Genomic DNA, 19,530 nt, shown 5'->3' with positions numbered 1-19,530 from the left:
ACATGGCTAGTTATGGTGTGTGTATGTCTACCACCTGTGCTGCTTATGCATGGTGCGTATTGTATTCGCTAAACCATCTGTGCGTAATAATAGCCACCATGGGTAATCTTGTGGACCGCGGTTTCATGTGCCGCGTCTGCACATACCTGCGAACTGTACTACCCTCCCTACGACTGTGGACTTAGATGGGCACCTTGCGCTGGGCTGTGGGGCTCCTTGGCGCCCTACCACGGCACATGGTGCCCCATCATGGTATACCACCATGACACATCTACTGAACCGTTGGCCCTACTGAGTGCGGCACCCTGGCCAGCGCGGGAATGCGTACGCCCTACGGCTGGATATGGGCATCACAAGGCATACGTCTACATTCGGTGTTTTACAACGTCAATGTTGTAATACCAGAGGGGGGACCTCATCAGCTATGCTATAGAATGCGGATCTATTTGGTTTAGTAGGTGGAGGGTTGCCCACACACCAGGGCTGACCGATGGAACACTGATGAGGCCTCTTTTGAGAGGCAGGTGGAGCAAGCCCCCATAACATGGATGTAGTTTGGGGTACAGATGTAGAAGGTTTAGCGCATTTGTCCACTCATTCAGTTCTGTACCGGCTGTATACGTGACATTAACATTGCATATCTGCCATTATGCATTGTTAATCATTCAGTGATGGTACTTCAAATGAGTACAACATCATATGATGCGTAATGTTAATGGGATGCCTTCTGGGGTGTTAACGCATGTATGTGTGTGTGGTAAACATTGCATCTGTGCTTTCTATGCTGTGGGTTTATTGTTTGCACAGAGGTAACACATGGAGCAGGGGATATATAAAAGTATAGACGCGTCTATGTTATGTAATGCGTCTCGCGATACGAGGGTGATAAACACATGTCTATATAAGGTAACCTTTGGATACCCATGTGACCTGTCATGAATGGCTTACGTCGATTGACTGTATCATCTACCTATATTAGTATTAGGTGCTTTAGTATTGCCATGTAAAGATTTGCCAGCGGGTCTTTGAACAGGATTATGTGTATTCCAAGGTCAATTGGCAGTAACAGTATTGCTTCTGCAGGGGATGTCCTTCATTGGTGGGGGCATGCATAGTTTCCTGCATCAGTATGGGTTCCTGGCGTTGATGATATTGCCATTGGTATGTGTTCACAGGTCACCCATGTCTCAGCTGATGCGGAATGAACCCATTCGGTGTAGCGTATTGACGGCTGGTACTACCGGTATTGGCACAGTGGTCTGGCTTTGTAATGTGGGTGTCTACTGGGTTTTAATCTAACCATTATCATGTTATGCCTCCTGCAGCTGTGTGGATTTACACCAAGTTAATGATTATGGGTGCCATCCTCGGTCCCTCGGCTTGTCATCCCTCGCGAGGTGTCACTGGACATGGTATGGAGCGATGCATTTCACCTGCATTTTAGCATTAGGCGGTTAAGTGCTTTGCACTATCAGTGGGAATATAGGCGCGATGCTACTCCACATCCCATCATGATGCCGGGACAACATCATTATCGCAAACAATGCGAGGCCCGTTTACTGCATGCCAGGATTATGGCCACCGGCGGTACCCATTACATCCTGCGTATTGATGCGGGGATGGGATGTGGGCCTTGCGTCTATGGAGAAGCTGTACAATATGGGAATATCTGTACATATGTCCGCGTTCTGTGGACGGCTGTATGATCAACCTGAACCAGCTGGGGGGTGCATATGTCTGAAACAATACTGAACCGATATATTTTCCAGATCTCGATCGCGAAACGGATTGACATTGATGCGGATGTAATCTCTAAGGATCACTATAGACACCATTGTGCGTATGTACGAAGTGTATTGTTGGACTGTTATTGTCCACGTGGCTGAGTGGGTTGACCGCTGCTGTATGTTCTGTCCAGCGGATGTGTGGATTTGCTTACCCATATTATGTAGTTACTTCCGTTGACCAGAATTATTCTAAACTGAAACCGGATGAATATGAATCAATGATGCAGGCTAAACAAGGAAGGAAGCTTTAGGTCATCCTCAATGCATCCCATTAGGATATGTCCGCCACAGTATCGTACGCAGCGGACACAACCAAAGGTAGATCCTATTTAAATCAATTGATGGATTATTTCCTTACATGTTCGTAAGATACGCCATAGTGTCAGGATCCTATGACTTTCCCATAGCGTTGTTGGTGTGCCGTTAGTATATGTGTGATTTCCACAGATTGACCGATATGTTCCACAGCGGTATAGTAGCGAGTGATCCCCATTCACCTTCTAGCAGATTGGGTGCTGTGTATGCCCGGTGCTTGGCGGTCTGACATCATTATGTGGAGTCTCTACTCGTAGTCCCTATCTGTATTTCACAATGTTGTGCCTTACCACAGCACTGTGTGATTCCACCAGGTTTGCAGTTATGGGTGACATCTTGGCGTCACGATTGTCCATCCGCTGAGGAACTGTCAATGGACACTGGTATAGTGCTGTACACATTTCACAGCTGCATTTAGCTTGTTCTCCGATTGGGTGAAGTTTGCATAATTGAGTGCGGAGGTAACGCATGTATACCATACCACATCCCTCACAGGGCGGGACAACGGATCTCTACCAATCAACACGAGACCCACGTATGTCTGCATACCCGCAGATCCCATGGCTGCAGCCTCGACTAATTACCCGTTGCACATCCTCCACGTGTGCGGGAGATGGGATGTGGGCTTTCTATGGACCTGGACAATCTAGGGGATTCATGTGCATATCACCGCACGCAGTTCATGGACAGTTGTCGGTAACCTTGGACAAGCTGGTGAATTGCATATATGCTTAGCTGTGCACGTAGTCACGGCTGACTGCCGCTTCATCTCGCGGAGTCGCCAGAAGCAGGTTGCATTCGCGTAAGGATACATTTTAGATTCTACACTGGACGCAGGTGTGCATATGTAAAATGTAGAACCCGCAAAGTGGACTGTCCATCTGGCCAGATGTGTTTGACTTCGGCTGCATGTCCAGCAGTCACGGATGTCTGTTTGAGTACCCATATTATGTGCTTTCGTAAGCGGGTCTTCATGCTGGAACTTTAAATGAATTGTAGTTCCCTTGATGCAGGCTAACCAAAATTGCTTTATAATCCACTTAGATATCCCATTGGGACATTCCAGCCTCTGTATTGTCACATTAACACGAAGAAACCATGTATAGCCTATTGATTCATTGCAGGATGTTCTTTATATTATGCATGCATGGCTTTAACATCCTATACCCTTTCTATTTGGCGTTGTTGAATTTATTGCCATTAGTATGTGTTCCATAGGTCGGCCATTTGTTCCCGCGGTATGGCGGCGGTAGACACCATTCACTGGGAAAAGAAGTGCCAATGCGCGGTGTATTCGCAGCGGTCTGACTTTGTATGTGGAGTCTCTACTGTAGTCCCTATCTGTATTCCCTGTGTTTCGCCTTAATACAGCTGTGTGATCCCAGCAGATTTGCTGTTATGGGTGCCATCTTGACCAAACGTTTGTCCGTCCATGGGGAATGGCTACTGGACACTGGTAGAGGGCTGTACACATATCACAGCTGCATTTAGCATTCTCCGGTGGATGATTTGCATTATTAGTGTGGGGTAGCATGTGCTATACCCACATACCTCCCGGGCGATGCGGATTATCTGCCAATCGACACACAGCCCCATTTCTGCATACCCACGATCCCATGTCTGCAACCCTCGACAGTACCCATTGCACATCCTCCATGTGTGCGTGAACGGGATGTGGGCGCGTCTATGGACTTGGCAACCTGGGGAGTCCGATCCATATGTCCTGCATGTCATGGACACTTGTCATCAACCTTGAAAACAACCTTGAAAATCTGGTGGTGCACATATGTGGCTGTGCCGTAGTCACGGCTATCAGGTCTTCTGGTTCTCTAGAGTGCCGCCTGTTCACATTGCATTCGGATAATTTTTGGGTCCTACAATGGACACCAATGTGCATATGTCAAGTGTAGAACGTATTGTACTGTGTCCATCTGGCCAGTGGGTCTGACTGCTGCCGTATGTTCAGCAATCACGGATGTCTGTTTGAGTACCCATATTATGTAGTGCTACGTATAACGGGTTATCCGCCACTGTACCCAAATGGTGTAATTCCAATGTTGCAAGCTAACAATTGCTTTCACCAATCTGCAGATATCCCATTGGGACACTCCCGCCTCTGTATTGTCAACTTTACACGAGCGAAACATGTAGATCCTATTAATTCATTGAAGGATGTTCTTTATATGTGGAGTGCGCCATAGCTTAACCATCCTATACCCACCCTAGTTCCCGTGGGGGGCGTGCCATCAGTAGGTGTTCATGAGTCGCACATTTGTTCCAGCGGTATGCAAGCGAGTGATCCCCAGTCACTTGCTGGCAGGTTGAGAGCTGTATGCGCCCGGTATTGCGGCGGCCTGACATTCTATGTGGAGTGTCTGCTGTACTCCTAAATGTGTTCCCTGTGTTCTGCCTTACTACAGCTGTGGGATTCCGCCAGGTGTGCAGTTATGGGTGCCATCTTGGACGTACATTTGTCCATCCATGGGAACTGCCTCATGGACACTGGTGTAGGGCTGTACACATGTCACAGATGTATTTAGCATTCTCAGGTAGATGATTTGCATTATCAGTTGCCACCTTTTCAAATGGCCATGGGACATTTTCAAGACACATCAGATTTTACAGGCGACACATACCCACGGTCAGTACAAAGGATAGAACCTTTTCTGCCAATCAAGCTTATTCGAGCATTTTAGTTGCATGCAATGGCATTTAGGTATTTTAGATACAGAATAACTGTTTTATGCAACTATTACATAAAATATGGGACATAATTATGTCCTACAATCTCAGGACATTTGCCATTTTAATATTTTCTGTCAGGACACAACTGGAGGGACTGTCCCTCCCAAAGTGGGACAGGTGGTAACCTATTTGCATTATCAGTCTGTTGCATATCACACACACACACAGGCGGGACAAGCGGATCTTCTGCCAATCAAGTCCGACACCCATTTCTGCATACCCGATCCATGGCTGCAACACAGTACCCATTGCATCCTCCATGTGTGCAGGAATGGGATGACACACATCTATGGACTGGACTATCTGGATTCCTGTGCATATGTCCTGCATTTCATGGACAGTTGTCACCAACCTTGAACATGGTGGTGCATATATGTAGCTGTGCGTGGACTGGTCACAGCATCTGGCTCTGATCTCGGACGGTTGACATGCGTATATTTTGCTACAATGGACACAAATGTGCATATGTAAAATGTAGAACATGTTGGACTGTGTCCATGTGGCCAGTGATTGTGACGCTGCTGTATATTCCCCATTCGAGGATGTCTGTTTGACTACACATATTATGTTGTGCTCTGAAACCCATATTCTACTACGATTAACCAAAATGGTATTGCTGTACTGCTGCAGGTTGGCAACTGCTTCAAGTAATCCTCAGACAGCCCAGTAGGACATATGCCACTGTATTGTCAATATGACACAGCCAGACCATGTGGACACGATTGCTTCATTGCGGATGTACTTTATAAGCGGGTACACCAGTGTTTCAACATCCTATGACCGTCCGTGTTGACGTTGTTGGTGTGCCATTGGTATGTGTTCCACTGGTCGCCCATGTGTTCCGCAGTATGGGAGCGGGTGATCACCTTGTTGTTGCTGGCTGATCGTCTGCTGTGTTCGCCGGTATTTGCATGGCCGTCTGGATTTCAATGGGGGGTGTCTACTGTAGTTTCCATCTGCATTTCCTGTGTTATGCCTTACTGCACCTGTGTGATTCCACCGGGCTTGCAGGTATGTGTGCCATCCTGGTCGTAGGCATATCCATCCATGGGGATTGCCTACTGGACACTGTTATAGCCTGTACACATTCCACACCTGCATTTAGCATTATCCGGTGGATGCTTTGCACCATTAGTGGGGAGTAGGTCATGTGCTACACCCACACCCCTCCCACGGGGCGGAACAACGAATTATCTGCCAAACAACACGAGCCCCATTTCTGCATACCCAAGATCCCATTGCTGCACCTATCGATAGTACCCATTACACATCCATCATGTGTGCGGGACTGGGATGTGGATGCACATGTATGGACACGGCGATCTGTGGATTTCTGCTCATATGTCCTACATTTCATAGATACCTGTCATCAACCTTAATCACACTGGCGGTGCATATGTCTAACTGTGCCGTAGTCACGGCTATCGCATCATCTGGTGGTCGGAAACGGCTGGTCGGCGTTCTGTTAGAATGTATTTTTGGGTCCTACAATGGACACATATGTGCAAATGTAAAGGTAGATGTTGCTGGATTGTGTCCAACTGGCCAGTGGTTTCGACCGCTGCTGTATGTTGTTTCATCGCGGATGTCTGTTTGACTAACCATTCTACGTGTTGCTACGTAAAACAGGTGTGTTAGAACTGTAAATAACTGATGTATATCCAAAGATGCAGGTTAGCAACTGGTTGAGGTAAATCTCACGCCTCCCAATAGGACATATCCGTCACTGTACTGTCAACATAACACCACGGAACATGTTGATCCCCTATGTATTCATTGAAGCATGTCTTCTTTATAGGTGGGAGCATATAGCTTACATATCCTACTTGGCGTTGTTAGTGTGCCATTAGTATGTGTTCCACAGGTCGCCCATCTGTTCCCTGTATGGTAGCGAGTGCTCCCCATCTGTTCCGCTGTATGGTAGCGAGTGCCATTTGTTGCTGGCAGATCGAGTGCTGTATGCGCGGTATTAGCCGGTCTGACTTGTATGGGAGTATCTACTGTACTCCCTATCTGTATTTCCTGTGTTATGCCTTACTGCAGCTGTGTAATTCCACCAGGTTTCCAGTTATGGGTGCCATCTTGGTCGTACACCTGTCCATCCATGGGAATTGCCTACTGGACAGTAATATAGGGCTGTACACATTTCACACCTGCTTTTACCATTATCTGGTGGATGCTTTGCATCATTGGTGGGGAGTAAGGCACGGGCTATACCCACATCCCTCCCATGGGGCGGGACAACGGATTATCTGCCAAACAACACTGAGCCCCAATTTTGCATACCCAGGATCCCATGGCTGCAACCCTCCACGGTACCCATTACACATCCTTCATGTGTGCGGGACTGGGATGTGGGCCTTATATGGACACGACAATCTGTGGATTTCTGTTCATATGTCCTGCATTTCATGGACAGTTGTCATCAACCTTGAACACGCTGGTGGTGCATATGTATAGCTGTGCCGTAGTCACGGCTGTACACCGTCTGGGTCGACCGCAGCTGTTTCATGTCTCAAATGGGTAAATTTTTGGAGTCCTACAATGGACACCGATGTGCATATGTAAAGTGTAGAACGTGTTGGACTGTCAACATCTGGCCAGTGGTTTTGACTGCTGCTGTATGTTCCCCAATCGCGGATGTCTGTTTGACTACCCATATTATGTATTACTTGGCCTATCTATATCCACGTGCCAGTAAGCGTAAATACAGAAAACCTTTAGTCCTGGTCATCATCATAAAAGACATCCTTGAACATATATCAGGCCAAACGATACACTCCACAGTAGAAACATACTAAGCTCTTTCACCCACTAACATGGGTCATCGTCGGAGTACGAAATACATTCATCAGTCATCCCATATACACACTTCCTTCAGAGTCAGTTTCAAAGTCAATTCATGATCAATGCAAACCTGCTCCATACTTAGAGTGGACGGTGCTCCATGTCTTGATGATAGCGTGACATGCTTATACAAATCCAGTGTTGCATACATTACTTAATGGAAACAATGGCATTACAACAACAGTATGTGTTTATATATGGCTACAATATTGGTCAATACAAGTCGAGTATATTGATTTTATAGTTGATAATTGTTGTGAGTAAAACCTAAAAGAATGTAGTGTGTTGATCATGGTATGAAATATCAATGTGTATAACTGTTGCATTCTGATTCCAAAGCATGGAATCAATAAGGTACAATTGAAGCATAATTTGTATAAAATATGAATGTAAATGAAAGTCACAATGTGCATGTGAATATGACTGTATCATAACTATATCAATATGAAATGGAATGAACTGTAGTTGTTTACATCTTCTTTTCGGTGACAAATCTATGTCCATCGTCATATATACGGGCCGTCGGGCTGCTGTGTGTAGATGTATACATATGAACCTCGTTTCATACCTTTCTTTGTTACTGTCTGCTTGGATTACCTGTGTACATCAATTACCATGCCATACCTTTCCGCTGTACAGGTTCTGGCATGGTGTAAACTAGTTGGCCCCTCAATCTTGCTGTGTGTTACATTGACCAGTGTCTATCTGGCAGTGCATTTTGGCGTGTCATGTGTGACCGTCTTTAGCTTCTTTAGGGACCTGATCCCATAATGTGACGTGCTTCCACTGGCCATATATCTGTCTGTCAAAGTCTGGGATCTGTTGGTAGTAACCAGTCCTTTCAGGACACTTTTCTATTGTTGTTCTTTTTTGTTTACATATATGAGTACTTTGGTATGTTGTGCTATGTTATTATTATTGGAGCAGCATTTCTCCGCGGCCTCTGCTGACGCTGGACGCTATATCCAGCTAAGCGTAGCCGGTCAACAAAGTGTGAGCCAACTGGATGAATTAAATGCTGGGGCACCTTCTGACAAGTGTGTCAGAAGTTTACTGATGCATGCCGTCATCAATCCATACTACTAACATCGTTATTCTATCCACATTCTATGTTTGTCTCATCACATAGCGTGTAGTTTCTCACTATTTCTAACGGTACTTTACTGTGGCATTCCCCGATTCCATACTTTCAGGGCTGAAGCATTTTATGAGACCTGTCTGGTTGGCGTGGAGACACATCCTTAACCTGCCCTGCTTTGGGGATCACCTGCGCAGCCGCGTTGCATTTCCTAATTGTGGTTTGGCGCGAGGCGCACATGCATATCCGTATTCTGTCTCCATATGTTTACTGGCCCTGTGTGGTTCGTGGTCTGTGTTAGTTGTGACTATTCGGTAACATATCTGTGATCGGTTGGATAGTGTCTTTGAGCGCCGCATTACACCTTTATACATGTAACAGTCTTTGCAGCATGGGCATTCGTACCGTTCACATTTATATGTTCCATAGTGTAATTCAAACAGGACTGCATTCCGTTTGCCGGTTACTGTGACCACTACCGTTAGCTGTTGATTGTCATTAATATGCATACCCATGGTACTTAGCTCATTGCATATCCCCACCCACCCCGTCCACGTCACTGGCATCCCTTCTCCTGCTGGGAAGGTGCGGTACTACATATTAAACATTCCTTATTCCCTCCGTTCATGGCCCAGGATGCATATGTCTTGACCGCCAGGGATGTTCGAATCTGGGGCTTATATCCCCGCATACAGGCCTTGATTGTCAGGGTGTCCTGTGGTGCTTTGGGTTTGGTCTTGTCCGCCCAGTGTCGGAACTGCCCTGACCGTTAATCTGAATGTTAGATGGAGTCACGGCCACGGTTTGTCGTGTCTATGATACCATGTCCCCATAATTCCTAACCGTGTGCTGATTGGCGGCGGTACCCGTTGTCGATGTTGTTATAGTAATTGAACGGTCTGAATTGACGGACCTATTTCCATTAGTAACCCTCGGTATTCATGACCTGTCTCGCCATATTACATGGGTTTAACATTGCGTGATGGCTTTCACTGACGCGGACATGTCCGTTGCTTAGTTTAGACCAGTCCGCTCTGCTACACATTTAACATGGCGGAACAGGTTGAACAGCTCAGCAACGGGGACATCGGCCTCTCCGTCGCTGTTTAGTATTGAATCGCTATGTTGACTTTTGTTTCACAAGCGGGACGAATTAGTGTCGACATTGGTAGCGGACATCTCGTGCGATGCGTCCACGCCCAGCGGGTGGTGTATGTCGGCGTTTGGCGGACAGGCATTATGCTGTGCCATTATGTCTGGGGAATATATGGTTTCTTGCCATAGATGATATGTCATACTGCTTAATGACCAGCGTCGCAGGAGTGGGTACTGCTGTATTTACCCGCGGCAAGAGTGGCTATAGGTCGCATTGGTGCCCTAGACAGAAGTACTCCATGATGCCACGCATACATCACCCGCTACCCCTGGTCCTGGTCTACCTACACAAAATAAAGGCTTGAAAGGTGCCCGGTAGAAGGTAGCCTAGGCGACACCTGCACTGGTCCAGCCTATGCATAAAGACGCGCTAATATGTAATAGTGGTCCTCAGGCGTTCCAGGACTTCGAGGGCGGCACCAGTCCGATCCGTGAGTATATCTAGCATTACCCGCATCCAGGCGGTGGTTTATTGCTATGATGTTCCCGCACCTGTGTTTGGACAACCTACAATGGCTTCTGCTATGTGGCATTGCAATGCTATTAGGGTGGTGCCGGTCTGCCATACATATGCCTTTCTCTAAAGCCAAGATTCACCAGTTCTGAACACTTCTGTGAGATTATCCTTTAGAAGACTAGAGCCAGTAGGTAAACATATTACTCAAACCGCTGAATCCGCGTTACATATGCCTTCCACCCAGCACCTACGGGACTGCATGGATCCAGGCAATCCCAGCTACAAAGGCTTCAGAGACTCTTTATTACCAAGGCCAAGCATCCCAGTCTGAAGGTGGATTTGGCCAATAATGAACAAGCTCTAAGAAGCGACTGGAGGTAGCTACTACAAGATGAGAGAGCAGAATACTTGTAAAAGGGTAAGACGCCCTTGCTCATTGTATGTGAAGAAAGGGCCTACAGGGCTGTCGGAAATCATCCAGGGGAAATTCAACTTGAAATCAACAAGAACTCAACAGACAATCATAAGGCCTTCTTTACATGGCTATGTTTGCGGACACCTGGGGAGGACATCTCCCAGATATGCTCACACTGGGTTCCAGAATGATGTGAGGATGACTGAACCTGCACATTGCCAACATAATGGAGCCGACAGGTTCAGGTGCTAACTGCTCTCTACACCCCACATGGGAGATATCTATACCGGGGATTGTAGATCCTGGAACTTCTGTGACACACAGGTGGGAAATGCTCTCAAGGCGAGTAACCCACAGCTGTCCATGGGACCAGATGAAGATTGTCCCAGCTGTATGTACTCCATGGGCTCAATGAGAATTAAACCCCACAGTTCAGGACAGCTGTTTAACCGTAGCCTCACCTCCAGGAATCATTACCCAAAGTAGTGGCACAAAGGGTGACTGTAGTCCCACTTCACAAGGATGAGTTGCATCCACTGACCCTGGTAATTACCATCCCATTAGCTTGGCTTAAGCCTTATCTGCAGAAGCCATGGAAGGATCATGATGGAAGTCATACATAATGACATAGAGGGACTTGCATACTTTGGATCCAACTTGGGTTTTGGCTTGGTCAAATGCGGATCGTGCCTTGTACAAACGTGTCCTGACTTTTTAGGATCCAGTCACCTGGAGCCATGTGATATTGAAGGGCAAAGCAGTCCATACGGCCTACCTGACCTGGCAAGGCCTTCCAACACAATACCACCCTCCAGGTATCATTGATAAACCCGTCAGCTTGAATGAAATACGCTACTTACGCCAGGCGGTTGCCAGAACTGGCTAAGTAGACAGAACCCACGGTCATAGTTGCTGGCATACATGTCCATACTACTGGCCGGTCACGGGTGTTGTCCACGAGAATCTCAGTCCTGGAGTCCACTATTTTCCGCATCTACCGATTTCAAAGTACAAGCAAAGGCACAGGGTTATGGCTGACAATGTTTGCAGATGACTTACCAAACAGGGTGCCGCCAATTGAGTTGGACATACATCCTGACACAGATATCCTTCAGAAGGGGCCTCACAGCTATGGATAACTGGTGCCCAGGGCCAGCCTACAGCTAAATGCCGGGGAGATGCATAGTCATACCCGCGCCGGAAGAGCGAGTTACCCTAGCTACCACATATATAGGTGGCAATCCACTGAGCACAGAGTTACGCCAGGGATCTGGGGACCCGTGATGTTGGTAACTGTTTGTTCGACACACACGTTGCTAACGTAGTTAGATAGACCTTCTACATTGCCCACCTGATCATGAAGGGATTCACATCTAGATCAGGGGAGGTCATTGTCCCCTTGTACTCATCACTCATTACACCTATGATTGAGTACAATGCCCCGTTCAGAATGTATCTGCCCCGACACCGCCAGCAGGTGGAAAGGCCACCACAGTGCACCCACAAATGGATGCAGGGTCTCAGGAATATGTGTTATGCTGACCGACTGAAAGGGTTCCATCCCTATTCCGTCGCATACCACTTGCCCAGAGGTGACCTGTGCCTGGCATCCAAGGCCAGGTCGAACCAGTTGATGACTATGCTTCACCTACAGAATCTAGATCCCTCAGAATCACAAGGGCAGGTGGCGTACACCTTGGCACTGTCATTAATAGAACGTGCTGGTGGGACAGATTCATCACCCAGACACTCACTATGCTGTGGAACAACATCCCAGTACATGTGAGACAGAGCACCTGGCTGGCCTTGTTTTAGTATTTTGACAAGGATGTCTGAATTGCTTTATTCAACTAACCTTGTAAATGAATATTTACTTTACCACATTTTTAATCTTTACATTCCATTGATATATTTTACATTAGTCATAATCATAGTGTTTATCTCTATATATTAGGGTTCATTTATATTACTAGGTGTCTCTAGTTCTTTTAATATATTGGCACAATCCTTAGAACATATATATGTAACTTATACACTCAGACACTTGGAAAACATTATGTTGGTTCTTCTTTCATATTAATACATATATTTTTATTTTTGCGGAAGAATATACATTTTGAAGCAATGTCTGATTTACTGACTGTGTGCAATCTGTAACCCGAGTAGACTTTTTAGCTTGTTCGCCTTTAAGGCATTTAATTAATACTTAGCACATCTTATTTACTGCCCAATTAAGGGTTTTAAATGTAGTAGGTTGAACTGCATTGTATGTATTCTGAAGAAGTCTGCTTATGAAGCAGACGGACAGCGCTTCAATAAACTATGGTGACTGCATTTAATTCCTGGTGGGCTCTGAGTGGTCACCGACCGTTTCTACAGTACCTCATTTTTGCTTTGGACTTTCTCATCTGGGTCTCTGTGTTATTTGTATGGGGAATGTCAAGTGTAGTCCCTATGTGTATTACCTGTGTAATGCCTTACTGCGGCAGTGTAATTCCACCGGGTTTGCAGTTATGGGTGCCATCTTGTTCATACGCTTGTCCATCCATGTGAATTGCCTACTGGACACTGGTATAGGGCTGTACACATTTCACGCCTGCATTTAGCATTCTCCGGTGGATGCTTTGCATTATTAGTAGGGAGTAAGGCAGGTACTACGCCCACATCCCTCCCACGGGGCGGGACAATGGATTATCTGCCAGACAACACAGAGCCCCATTTCTGCATACCCAAAATCCCATGGCTGCAACCCTCGACAGTACCCATTACACATCCTTCATGTGTGCGGGACTGGGATGTGGACGCACTTCTATGGACTCGGTACCCTGGGTATTTCTGTGCATATGTCCTGGATTTCATCGACACCTATGATCAACCTTAAACACGCTTGGTGCATATGTGTGGCTGTGGCGTGGTCACGACAATGAGTTCATGTTGTGATGATGGAAGCTGGAGTGGGTTCTGAATAAATTTTTGGGTCCTTCAATGGACACCAATGTGCATATGTAAAGTTAGATGTAGATGCTGGACTGTGTCCTTGTGGCCAGTGGGTTTGACTGATGCTGTGTGTTCAACAATCGCGGATGTCTGTTCTGCTTTCTACCCATGATTTTGGTACAAACATCAGATTTTGGTACATGCTCATGTGTACAAAGGACAGAATGTTTCAATAAAGGACGTAGCATGTTGCATTCTGATTATAACATTTGTGTTTCAGATACAGAATGTTTTCAACTATCATTAGGAACTAATTTGTCCTATCTAGGACAATTCCCATTTTACACTCTTTTAGCAGGACAACTGCCCAGACTGTGCCTAAATACAGGTAACTTTACGGATGTCTTGCACCCATTTGTATGCTGGACCATGTTTTAGCAGGACTGGTGTACATCCTGTTGCATTAACACGCTTAATTAATCCCGGTGGTTGTATCATTTATTGGACAACATCCAGACTGGGATCCTTGCGGTCTTGCCATGCAGTGTACTTGCAGACTGAATACATGTATGATAATACATATTGTCATGCCGGCGGTTCTATGTTATTTGGACAATGCTGCTATTGGCATCCGTTGCTGTGAGTGTTGCGGTTACCATACATTGCTTGCTCAGAGGCAGACTTCCAATTCTGAACACAACTGTGGTCTCCTTTAGGACCCTGAGCCAGTGTCGACAGTACTGCAGCCACTGCATCTCACATATGGTCTGGTACCTACAGGACTGCATGAACCAGGCATTCCCTTACCCAACTGTGGTTCATTGTACCAATGCCAAGCATCCAGTGTGGTGTACCCCAGCCATACACAAGCTGTACAACAAGGTGGCTACTACAGCGCAGACACCTTGTGGTATGACACCCTTGTCATTATGTCATTATGTGTGAGCTACGCTGTCATGACATGGTCAGCGTTGCACAGATATACCTACATGGACCTGGCTTACAATCATACCACCTTCATTTGCTATGCTCAACACCTGGGAGGTCACTCCCACATATGCTCTGACTGGGTTCACGATGATGTGGAGTTTACTCAACATACACACATTGGCAAAATACGGGCTGACAAGTTCGGAGGACATCTCCACCCTCCCCACATGAAAGATGTCTGTACCAGCGGTTTAGTGGTCCCCAAATGTTCTGTGACACCGGGTGGGACATGCTCTCTCAGGGTAGTGAACATAGCATCCATGAGACCAGCTGGTGACCGACTGTGTACTCACTATCTCATTGAGAATTAGACCCACAGTTAGGACAGCTGTTTTAACAGCCTCACCTCAGGTAACATACCCAGGTTGTGTGTTACGCGGCAACTGTAGTCCCGTCACAGGGCCAATGCCTCCCTCACCCTGGTTATTACTGTCTGACTACCGCAAGGGAGACCTATCTGCAGACATGTGGAGGATCATACTACTGACTTTCGTAAATGAAGGCATAGGGGACCTGCATACTTTGCAACCAACATGGGTTTGGCTTTGTTGAGGCGGTTCATGCCTTTTAAAGCATAGTTGGCGTTTTGGGACAGTCACCGAGCCCATTGATGGGGTCTTGCAGTCTACAGCCTACCTGCGACCTGGCAGGCCTTCAACACATTACCCCCCTCAGGTATCGTTGATAAACCCATTGTTGGCTGGGATGTGAGACATGTACATCTGCAGGATGTATTTGTAAACTGGCTGTGACACAACCCCATGGTCATAGTTGCTTTGGCAGCATGTCAGACCTACTGCCTGTCATAGCCGGTGTCCCATGGGGCCCTTCCTGGGTCCACTCCTCTCATACATCTACATTTCCACAGTACCAGGCACACACAGAGGGTGTTATGGGCAACATTGTTTTGTAGATGACTGCCAAAACAGGAATTATACATGAGTGGGACGGACATCTGACACAGATATCGCTAAAGGGGCCTCCCAGGATATGCATATCTCCTGTCAGGGACATGTCCCACAGCTAAATGCAAAGTAATGCAACATCATACCAAGAGGAGTACTAGATTCACCCCTGTCCAGCATATCGATTGCCTGTCCACCTTTCGGTAGCAGGGGTGATTACCAGGGGATCAGGGGACCCAGAGTTTGTCGGTCACCATTTGATTTCAACACACGCCGTTGCTATGGAGTGGTTCAGTGGGACTTGTACATTGCCCACCTGTTTGTGCAGGGGATTCACATCTACATCAGGGGTGAAGGTCATTGTCTCCTTGTACCCATTAAATCGTGTTACACCTATGATTGACTACATTTGCCCCATTGGGAGGAACATCTGACCCAACACCTACAGCAGCTGGGAAGGCCTCATGGGTTAATTGTCATACAGATCACAGGGTGACATGGATTTGATAATAGTCTGCCCCTTGGTAGGACCCTGCCCCATTCAATTTTACTTATACCTCATTGTTTTAGTGTTGACCTGTGCCTTACGAGCATCACGAGGCCATGTCAACCCATATGTCATGTCTATGCTTCACCTACTGCTATCTGCATCCCTCAGAACCACAAAGGGCAGGTGACATGAACACTTGTCACGGTCATTAATGGGATGTGTTGGTGTGACACATCGTCACCGGACACTCACAATGCTGTGGATCTACATCCCACAGTACATGTGAGACAGAGATCCTTCTAGCCTTGTTGAGGTATGTTGTCCATTGGATGGGGGATTTGCAGATATAGGCCGGGGATTACATCATTATCACTGCTTGACAGAGGTACAGCAATATCATAAGTATTTTATCTCCGGCACAGAAAGGTTGCCAAGTAATCCCCTAACTATATGGTGTAGGGTTATGGCTGAACATAGGGTAGATGGCCTACCCTGTACCTACAGGACATATGAACCTATATTCATAGTTTGTCCCATTTACACTTGTCTATCCCCTATCCTCTTTCTCATGTAGTAATATTTCTTATTGTGCATGGCGTGAGTGTCCTCTGTATTACTTGCAGGTATGCCTTGTCTACAGTGTACATCACGTCACGGTTGATGACAGTGTAATACTGTGTGTCCCTAACTACTGTGATCCACGAGGACTACCACACATCCTTCCACAACATTACATGGATATGTCCATTCCATTCTTCTTTGGCCTGCTGGGGGTGTTAAAGGCAACAATTACACAAGTCCCTGTTTGTGCATGCTAATATTTCATGTTGGTGTTTGACCCAAGCCTCCACGTTTGCAGTCGTGTGTTGGGCTGAGTGAGTGTTTCTGTGTGTTTGGCATGTGTTGTTATTGCGGTACATCTGTGGGAGTTGTGGTTGGCACATGTTTCCTCTTTGCAGGGACACCCATCTGGGGTTTGTGTCATGCATCTGCACGCTTAACGCGTGCCATATGTCGTATACTATTCCCACAGTCATGTATGTACCTTCCATGCACTTCACTACTGCGATGTTACTGGCTGTTTTGTATGTGGTACCCACATGTGGTGATTACGTGGTGGATTTGGCGGGCTGACCTATTCCATGCTAGAGAGTTTTATACACATCTGTCAATTCACGTTGTTTAAGATCAAGGCTGCTAGCACTCATTAGTCTTTTCAAAATGACAGAGTCAATAACACAGGAAGCTCAAGATTAACCAACGTTTTAATACTGTGTACACTAGGAGACAATAACTATAGGCAGTGGGAAGTCGTAAGAGTTTTGTGTCTGACTATATCTGGCTGCTTTATATGAGTATTGTTTTAATCATGCTTTGCCCACCTTAATGATGTGAGTAGGTCAGGGCATTTACATGCTATAGCCCACTGTATTGTATTCCTACAACAGTGCTAAAAGGTAATGCTTATTAAAATGTTTTACCATGAGGATAGCACAGCCTTGCGAGCCACATAGTGTATTAGACTGTCCTTCTGTAAATTCCCGTCTGTCAAGGTTCCAAGACTGTTCAGATCACGATCGACCTTCATATCCTACTATGTTCCTTTGTCTCTCAGGTGAGCAGCTGTACTCTGTCTTAGATGGAGCTCCACAAGGCCATCCTCCTCAGTGGAAGGATGACAAATATACCTATAATACATACATTTATTATTCCTCTAACTGGCAGATGACTAATGCTTGCTGACTGACATCTACGCCTGCTGCACTGGTTACAGCCAGGTTCGAGTTGATCACTGCAGCTACACTACAGGCAATTACATGCATGATAAGTTCTGCCATATTGTAAATTAGAATAATATGCATTATACACTATTTGCTTCCTAAACCTTGCGTCATATATATGTTTAAAGATATATTTTGCTAACATTCTCCCTCCTTTGATTGCTTCTATTCTATCCGAAACATATACAACATTATTTCATTCCTAGCCTCTTCCTCTAGGACGTTTCACTAGGCAAGTCATTTGTTGTACATTTCGGAAAGGATTTCATTTGTATTGACAAATGCACCACTACAGGTCTTGATACATAGTCTCGAGATTGCAAATGCATTAGGTAGAGTCCTGACTAATACTTTCATGCAAAGTATCATAACAGACACATGCTCCCAATATGAGAAGAACAACACAAATGGCAATCAAGATGTTCAGTATGGCTGAACCCCATCCACCAAATGGTTTGTGAAATGGATTTAGATCAGTGAGTTTTGGGCCTGGTTCATGCATGGCTGACACATATTATTACCTCTAGGTGGTGAGACCATTGTGCTTATTAAGTGGGTACTTAGACACAGCGGTCTTCTTGATAAAGCGCGTACCGGTTACCATAGCCAGAATTACGGTCGTCGCGGCTAATACATTTAATGACACAACAGTTCTCATTGCATCCAGTTCATCAGTCACAAGTTCAAGGCGGAAGAATCCACATTTCGCTCGTTCCTCCGATAGGTTTGACAACTTCCTCCTGTTCCTAGTTGGTTCACTACTCCACAAGCTGGGATTGTTCAGCCAAGATATAGCAGCTGTCCTCAAGTCCATGTAGGAGTCAATATTCCTTTACCTCTTGCAGAGAATGATTTTCAGAACGAAGCCATTTCACCACTGAATTAGTAGTTGTATCTCGACTGTGTTCCCAATTCTTCAGACTATATGTCTTACAGTTAGTTTTAGTACCCAGAGGCAGTGTACGGTATATCTATGGCTAGACCAGAAAACCAAAAACAACTGCGGGACCAATTCTCGGGTAACCATTGATGTACTTTTTCCCCAAACATAATAACAATATTATACTTTACTACTGATCTCTTGGGTTAACTCACCATGTAACATTTTCCTGTCTATGACGAGGGACTGTTTATACAATTCAAGGATGTTTCTGCACATCTTTCAACATTGTTCTCATGAAGCTTCAATACACATCATGAATGGTGCTACAACTAGTAGTGTGATCTTTGGCTGTTATATGTCATTTGTAAGACACAGTTATGTTACAATTACTCCCACCAACTTGAACTGTATCATGTTTATGAAAACAGACAATTCCTTTTTGTGTAACAGGTAAGTACAGTGCCACTTTGTCCTGTGATCTCACAGAACCTGTATCAAAGTGTAAATATTCACAAGTCTCAATCTATCCCCAAGGGGACAACATACATCGGAAGTCCTCCATATGATGTAGGTATGGCAGTACAAACACAGCAATTTGAAATGTTCATAGTCTGTACATGCACATGCGTCATGCCCAGGTATGTGTTGTAGTTTGGATGCCACTCTGTGGCCAGTTCATCACGTATCACTATTTCTATCTGTGTAGTTATATGCAGGTAAGGTCCCAGCAAATGTAAAGTCCCCC

The sequence above is a fragment of the Protopterus annectens genome, chromosome 1.part2 (genome assembly GCF_019279795.1).
Source record: "Protopterus annectens isolate FY-2018-M chromosome 1.part2, PAN1.0, whole genome shotgun sequence".
NCBI classification, from domain to species: Eukaryota; Metazoa; Chordata; order Ceratodontiformes; family Protopteridae; genus Protopterus; species Protopterus annectens.
This window is presented reverse-complemented; position numbering follows the sequence as displayed.